The 8,424-nt window shown below is 40.6% G+C and overlaps 1 non-coding gene across 1 annotated transcript; it reads right to left on the bottom strand.

The window, feature by feature from the left end:
- Nucleotides 1-5,411: 5,411 nt before the first annotated feature.
- TRNAG-GCC (transfer RNA glycine (anticodon GCC)) lies at nt 5,412-5,483 on the bottom strand. Its single transcript has one exon. It is a non-coding gene; the product is annotated as a tRNA-Gly (tRNA).
- Nucleotides 5,484-8,424: the final 2,941 nt, after the last annotated feature.

Genomic DNA, 8,424 nt, shown 5'->3' with positions numbered 1-8,424 from the left:
TTCCATTATATTTTATTCTGTCATTCTTGTTCTATGCATTCTTTATTGGTTCCTCCTTTTAGAACTTATTTTATTTTCTCTCTCTTAAATTTTTTGTAATGATATTTCTTATTTTCCTTTTTAAACAACTTCTTTCTCTCTCTTCCCTTCTTTTCTTCTCTCTCTTCAAAAAAAATTTATGTATTTATTTTTGGTTGTGCTGGGTCTTCACTGCTGTGTGGGCTTTTCTCTAGTTGTGGCAAGTGAAGGCTACCATCTAGTTGTGGTGTACAGGCTTCTCATTGTGGTGGCTTCTCTTATTGTAGAGCACGAGCTCTTGGGCATGCGGGCTTCAGCAGCTGCAGCTCGTGGGCTCTAGATCACAGGCTCAGTAGTTGTGGCAAACAGGCTTAGTTGCTCCACAGCATGTGGGATCCTCCCAGATTAGGCGTTGAACCCATGAATCACTCTCATCTCACACTCACATTTTTTCTCTTTTGATTTTACTCTTTTTCTTAGGGACTCCATAACCTCTGTTTCTTTCCTGCCTCGGTCTTCTTTTTATCTGCCCCCTTCCCTTCTTTTGGAGAAGGCAATGGCACCCCACTCCAGTACTCTTGCCTGGAGAATTCCATGGATGGAGGAGCCTGGTAGGCGGCAGTCCATGGGGTCACTAAGTTGGACATGACTGAGTGACTTCACTTTCACCTTTCACTTTCATGCACTGGGGAAGGAAATGGCAACCCACTCCAGTGTTCTTGCCTGGAGAGTCCCAGGGACGGGGTGGGGGTGGGGCCTAATAGGCTGCTGTCTATGGGGTCACACAGAGTCAGACATGACTGAAGTGACTTAGCAACTTCCCTTCTTTGATTCTTTCTTCCCTCCCCACTCTCTTGCGCCCTTCATATTTCCTTTCTTCTCTCATTTCTTTCTTGTTCAATAACGTTCTTTTCCCATCCTCTCCCTTCGTGCTTCACCCTCTACCTTCCTTAATTCCTTCTTTACTCTTTCCTCCTTCTTTCCTTTCCTCCTCTGTCTCTAACTTTTCCCCTTCCATTCTCCTTTTATTCTCTTTTAGTATCCTCTTTTTAAATCATTCTTTCCATCCATTTCTAAGTTTTTCTTTTTTTTATTGGCTTCTGCCTATTAATGTCCTTTCTATATGTGTGCATGTTTAGATGAATCTATCTGTCTTTTCTATCAATCATATATTTATCTTCCTTTGTACATACCTACATACCTAGCTGTCCATCTAGCTATCAATCATCTATGTATGTTTACTGTCTCTTTACTGACTTGTACTTATAAGGTCTCTCCCATACCACACACAATTGTACTTGATATTCTTACTCACACAGTCTCTTTTTTAAGACTTTGCATATATTATGACAGTCATTAGTGATACAAGTTGTAAAATATTTTTCCATACTTTTGAGCTTTGCATGTGATGATTCTTCATTAGTCACTGTGGATAAATTACATGAGCTTTTTTTTTTTTTTTAACATGCATTCAACTAGATATGCTTCAGAAGAGATTAATACTCCCTTTGTTTAATTACAGATAGCTAAAAAATTGCCTGATAGCCCACCAAACAGGATTTGCTTTAAGACCAACCCACAGAGTCAGTTGGAGACTGAGTGCGCTGGGACCTGCTGGGTCAGCCATAGTAGTGTTTAGCTAATTGTCTAGAGCATTAACCCCTGGAGAAGCGAATGGCAACCCACTCCAGTATTCTTACTTGGAGAATCCCATGGACAGAGGAGCCTGGTCGGCTACATTCCATGGGGCTGCAAAGAGTCGGACACGAATGAGTGACTAAGCATACACACTAGCGCATAAAGAACAAAGTCCTGGTTGGAGACACGAGGCCTGCAGCACCAGCTGTGGAACCTCCATGATGTGACTACACAGCTCTATCTGCAAATGTTTGTGGGGTGACCACTGAGGGGGCACATAGCTGTAGGCAGGCATTCTTGGGGCTGCATACATTGGCACAGTGGTGGGTTGGGGGGTGACAGGAGTTGGGGAGTGGGCAGTTAGCAGGATACCTGTTTGGAAGGTAAGATGTGCTTCCAGGATATATGTTGAGGGAAAAGGCTGGAGCTGCTGCTGTATAGCCCATGGGGAACCAGCTAGATAACCAATTCCTTTGTAATTTGCATAGGGAACCCCAGAAGAACCCAGGCTATAAAGAGGATTGGTGACTTCAGGCCCCTGAGCTGGCACTTGGGCTTGGCAAGGGCCTGCCATGGAGGCCTGCTCCCATGAGAGGCTGAGTCACAAGGCCTATGCCCTGCCTTGCCTGGGCTCCCCGCCCACTCTCTCTCTTTCACTTTTTCTTGCAGTCTCATCTCTAAACCTTTGCTTTTATCCCTCCTCTCCCTCCCTCCCCTCTTATACTTTTTAATTTTTATTTATTTATGCTTTATTGCATATAGTTGTTAAGAATGTTAATAATGTTGTATTAGTTTTAGGTGTACAGTAAAGTGATTCAGTTTCTATGAATCACACTTTTCAGATTCTTTTCCCTTATATGTTACCACAAAATATTGAGTATAGTTCTCTGTGCTATACAGTAGGTCCTTGTTGGTTATCTATTTTAATTTCTTATACTTTTTAAGTGACTCTTAAAATTTCTTCTTCTGTCTTCTGCACCTCTTTTATACTGCCATTCTTATTGGCTTCTATTTTTAAAATCTGTTTCTTATCTATCTATCCAATCTTCCTATCTATTTTAATGTATTTTTAGATCTCTCTGTCCATGACTTTATTTTCTCACTTGTTTCTCCTTTTCAGCATTCTCTTGCTGCCTCTCAGGATCACACTCTTTATGTTAGCCCTTTTCCCAGAGATTCTTCCCTTATAAACTTTCTTTCCTGCCCCTTTGTTCCTTTTATTCATCCCTCCCTCCTTCCATTCCTACCTCTCCCCCTTTCTTCTCTCTTTTTATATCCATACACCTACCTACATACATAAATACCTACTTACCTAGCTATCTATCTAGCTATTAATGATCTATGTTCATTGTACTCTTTCTGTATTGACTTCTACCTTTTAGAACTCTCCCCCACCCTGCACAGTTATACTTAATTTTTTTTACTGTATCCTCCTCTCATTCTCTCTACTTATTCATGTAATTATCTTCTGAAACATCCTTTCTAAACTGATTTCCTTCCTCCCTCCTTGCTTCCCCTCCCTGCCTTCCTTATTTCCTTCCCTGCTTCTCTCCCTTCTTCCATTTTTTAAAATAATGTTTTGACTTATTTATTTGGCTATACTGGATCCTAGTTGTGGCATGTGGGATCTAGTTCCTTGACCAGGGATCAAACCCAGGAGTGCAGAGTCTTAGCCCCTGGACCACCAGGAAAGTCCCTTTTCTTCCTTCTTCAAGTTTTTACTGGCTCCTTTTTAAACTTTTCTTTCTCCCCCACCCCGCCGCCTTCTCTCCTTCCTTTATGCTGTCTTTACTGGATTGTCCTTTTAAAGTTCCACCTACCTAAACCTGTGCACTTATCTTCCTTGCTATGTACCTATCAATCATCCTCATTTTACTGTATTTTTATTGACTTAAAAAATGTTATTCTCCCCTTTCCCAACTGTACCTGAGTCTCTTCCTTTTAAACCTCTTCTTTCCTAATTCCTTTCCTTCTTCTATTCCTGGCTGTGTCTCTCTAGCTCTCCCTTTCACTGTGTCTCTATTCTTTGTCTGCTGGCTGCCTGCATCCCTCCTTTCCTTTTTGTCTCCCTCCCTGACCATACATCCCTCCCTTACCCCTTCTTCTCTCCTTCCTCCCTCCCTCTCTCCTTCCTTCTGCTTTTCCTGTTTTCTGACTTGCTGTTTTAATTTTAAAAATGTCTATAATAATCTCTGTATATACATGTTTACTTAATTTTCTTTTGTGACTGACTTCTTTTTAAATTCCCCTTCCCCACCTAGTGTGCTAATTTTCTCACTGGGTCCTCTTTTTCAATCTCCTCTCCCTATTTCAATCATTCTTTTGTTCTCTTTGTCTCCTTTATTTTCTTCTTCTTTTCTAACTCACTCCTAGCATCTTAACTTCTTTCTTTTCTTTTCTCCCCTCCCTTCTTTCTTTCTTTTATTTCCCATGTCTCTTTCTCATTCCCTTCCTTTCACACTCTGTATTTGTTTCCTTTGCCTCTGTGTATGGATGCATTCTTTTATTTTCTTTTTGCTTGATCTTACTGTATTTTTACAGGGACCTGTTTTTACACTTTTTTGTTTTCTTCTCATCTTTCTCTTTTCAATACTATCTTTCTTTATTATCTTTCTTACTTGGCTTCTTTTAAAATTATACTCTATTTTCTATCTGTTTATCTTCTTTTACTGTCTTCTTCAACAACTTCTCTTTAAATCTCTCATCCCTATAGTCCTACTTGAGTTTCTTACTGACTCCATCTTTTCAAGCTTCTCTCACTTTCGAACTTTTTCTCCTTTTACTTTCTCCTACAAACTCATTATATTTCAAGTTGCCTGCCTGCTCTCCTTCCCTCCATCCCTTCTTCTCACCTTCTTTTACTCCATTTTTCTTCTTCCTGCCTGCTGCTTTTCATTTTTTGCTCAGTTTTTCTTTTTTTTATACCTTTTTTTTTTTTTAAAAACTGGTACTTCCTATTTATACTCTGTTCTGTCCATCTGACTGTCTGCTACCATACTATAAATCATCTATTTTTCCATCTATATATTAGGGTCTTTAAAAAATTATTCCTTCTTGTCTTTGAATCTCTTTCACTTGTACAGACCGTTATACTTGATTTTTTTTTTCCTACTGGCTACTCCTTTTCAAACATTTTCATGCTCATCTTTAATCTCTTACCTTTTCCTTTTTGAATGACTTGTCCTTTTCTTATTTTCCCTCACATTCATCCTCTTTTCCTTCCATTTTCCATCCTTTCCTCCCCCTCCCTTTCCTTCCTTCCTTTTCTCCTCTCTCTCTCCATTCCTTCTTTCCTTTCTGTGTATCTATTGCTCCCTTTTTTCACTGTGTCTTTCTTCTCTTTTCCTGTCTTCATTCCCTCCCCCCCTCCCTTCTCTATGTCTCTTGATGACTTTCTCTCACTCTCTCTGGCTTTTCTGTCTTCTTTGCCTGCTGGCCTGCAAGCCTCTTTTCTCCCTCCTTCCTGCTCCTTCCTCTTTGCTTTTCCCACTGCTTCTCTCCTCCTCTTTCTTCCTATATTCTTCTCACTTTCCCACCACCCTCTTTTCCTTTGTCCTTCATTACTTTTCTCCTTCTTATCTTTCTCCCATAACAGCCTGTTCCCTCTGTCATAGCAGCCTCTCTGAAAGTGAAGTCACTCAGTCACGTCCGACTCTTTGTGACCACATGGACTGTAGCCCACCAGGCTCCTCTGTCCATGGGATTCTCCAGGCAAGAATACTGGAGTGGGTTGCCATTTCCTTCTCCAGGGGATCTTCCCAACCCAGGGATCAAACCTGGGTCTCCTGCATGGCAGGCAGACGCTTTATCCTCTGAGCCACCAGGGAAGCCCTCTACTCCTTCTCTTTCTTCCTTCTCTCAGTGTCTCCAGTGTTTAAACACTCTTCTTTACTTCTTCTCTCTTTTCTTTTCTGTATTGTCTTTTTTTATTGGCTTCTTTTTAAAGTCCTACCTATACCTATGTGTTTATCTAGGTATCAAATCATCTATCTTCATTTTACTGTATTTTTTATTGGTTTTTATATTTTAGCTGTACCTCAGCAACACACCACATAGAATTTTACTTGATTTTCTTACTGCTTCATTTAAAAAACTGTTCTCTCTTCTCTTCCGCGCCCCCGCCCCCCGCCCAAACATTCCTTCTATTCTTTTTGCACTGTGGCTCAGATCATGAACTCCTTATTGCCAAATTCAGACTTAAATTGAAGATACTAGAGAAAACCACTAGACCATTCAGGTATAACCTAAATCAAATCACTTACGATTATACAGTGGAAGTGAGAAATAGATTTAAAGGACTAGATCTGATAGACAGAGTGCCTGATGAACTATGGAATGAGGTTCGTGACATTGTACAGGAGGCAGTGATCAAGACCATCTCCAAGAAAAAGTGCCAAAAAGCAAAATGGCTGTCTGAGGAGGCCTTACAAATAGCTATGAAAAGAAGAGAAGCCAAAGGAAAAGGAGGAAAGGAAAGATAAACCCATTTGAATACAGAGTTCCAAAGAATAGCAAGGAGAGATAAGAAAGCCTTCCTCAGTGATCAATGCAAAGAAATAGAGGAAAACAATAGAATGGGAAAGACTAGAGATCTCAAGAAAATTAGAGATGCCAAGGGAACATTTCATGCAAAGATGGGCTCAAAAAAGGACAGAAATGGTATGGACCTAACAGAAGCAGAAGATATTAAGAAGAGGTGGCAAGACAGAACTATACAAAAAAGATCTTCATGACCCAGATAACCACAATGGTGTGATTGCACACCTAGAGCCAGACACCCTGGAATGTGAAGTCAAGCGGGCCTTAGGAAGCATCACTACAAACAAGCTAGTGGAGGTGATGGAATTCCAGCTGAGCTATTTCAAATTCTACAAGATGCTGCTGTGAAAGTGCTGCACTCAATATGCCAGCAAATTTGGAAAACTCAGCAGTGGCCACAGGACTGGAAAAGGTCAGTTTTCATTCCAATCCCAAAGAAAGGCAATGCCAAAGAATGCCCAAACTGCTGCACAATTGCACTCATCTCACACACTAGTAAAGTAATGCTCAAAATTCTCCAAGCCAGGCTTCAACAGTACATGAACCGTGAACTTCCAGATGTTCAAGCTGGATTTAGAAAAGGCAGAGGAACCAGAGATCAAATTGACAACATGCGCTGGATCATCGAAAAAGCGAAAGAGTTCCAGAAAAACATCTATTTCTGCTTTATTGACTATGCCAAAGCCTTTGACTGTGTGGATCACAACAAAATGTGGAACATTCTTAATGAGATGGGAATACCAGACCACCTGACCTGCATCTTGAGAAACCTGTATGCAGGTCAGGAAGCAACAGTTAGAACTGGACATGGAACAACAGACTGGTTCCAAATAGGAAAAGGAGTACATTAAGGCTGTATACTATCATCCTGCTTATTTAACTTAAATGCAGAGTACATCATGAGAAGCGCTGGGCTGGAAAAACACAAGCTGGAATCAAGACTGCTGGGAGAAATATCAATAACCTCAGATATTCAGATGATACCACCCTTATGGCAGAAAGTGAAGAAGAACTAAAGAGCCTCTTAATGAAAGTGAAAGAGGACTGTGAACAGTTGCCTTAATGCTCAACATTCAAAAAACTAAGATCAAGGCATCTGGTCCCATCACTTCATGGCAAATAGATGGGGAAACAGTGGAAACAGTGGCTGACTTTATTTTTCTGGGCTCCAAAATCACTGCAGATGGTGACTGCAGCCATGAAATTAAAAGACTCTTACTCCTTGGAAGAAAAGTTATGACCAACATAGACAGCACATTAAAAAGCAGAGACATCACTTTGTCAATAAAGGTGTGTCTAGTCAAGACTATGGTTTTTCCAGTGGTCATGTATGGATGTGAGAGTTGGACTATAAAGAAAGCTGAGAACCCAAGAGTTGATGCTTTTGAACGGCGGTGTTGGAAAAGACTCTTGAGAGTCCCTTGGACTGCAAGGAGATCCAACCAGTCCATCCTAAAGGAAATCAGTCCTGAGTGTTCATTGGAAGGACTGATGTTGAAAATGAAACTCCAATACTTTGGCCACCTGATGGGAAGAACTGACTCATTTCAAAAGATCCTGATGCTGGGAAAGATTGAAGGCAGGTGGAGAAGGGGACAACAGAGGATGAGATGGTTAGATGGCAGCACTGACTCAATGGAGATGAGTTTGAGTAGACTCCAGGAGTTGGTGATAGACAGGGAGGCCTGGCATGCTGTGGTTCATGGGGTTACGAAGTCAGACATGACTGAGTGACTGAACTGAACTGACTGTCATTTTTAGTCCATGTCTATCTATCAATCATCTACCTTTATTTTACTATATTTTTAAACTGATTTGCATGTGTTACCCTCTTCCCCATTTATACTTTGATTACTTACTCTCTAAGCTTTTTTCTCTCTTCTTCCATCTCTCTTTTCTGTCTTAACTTTTTCATTGGCTTTTCCTCTTTAGAGTCTTATCTGTATATCTACTATCTAGATTTCAGTCATCCTCATCTCTCGTTTTCAGTGACATTTCAAAACTTCCCCCACCCACATTGCACTTGATTTTCTTACTTGCTCCTTTTTCAATTCTTTCTCTTCTTATTTTACTTTTTCTGTCCCATTTACTCTTTTACTGTCCTATTCATTTTAAACTTGTTTTTTTTCCTTCTCCTTCTTTTTGTTTTCATTCCTTTTGTCTGTTTTTACTTGCTCATTCACTGTGTCTCTGTTTTGTTGGCTTCCATCCCTCCCACCCCTCTCTCTA

The sequence above is a fragment of the Ovis aries genome, chromosome X (genome assembly GCF_016772045.2).
Source record: "Ovis aries strain OAR_USU_Benz2616 breed Rambouillet chromosome X, ARS-UI_Ramb_v3.0, whole genome shotgun sequence".
Classification (NCBI taxonomy): Eukaryota; Metazoa; Chordata; class Mammalia; order Artiodactyla; family Bovidae; genus Ovis; species Ovis aries.
The sequence above is the reverse complement of the archived record's forward strand: the minus strand, read 5'-3'. Positions and strand labels throughout refer to the sequence as shown.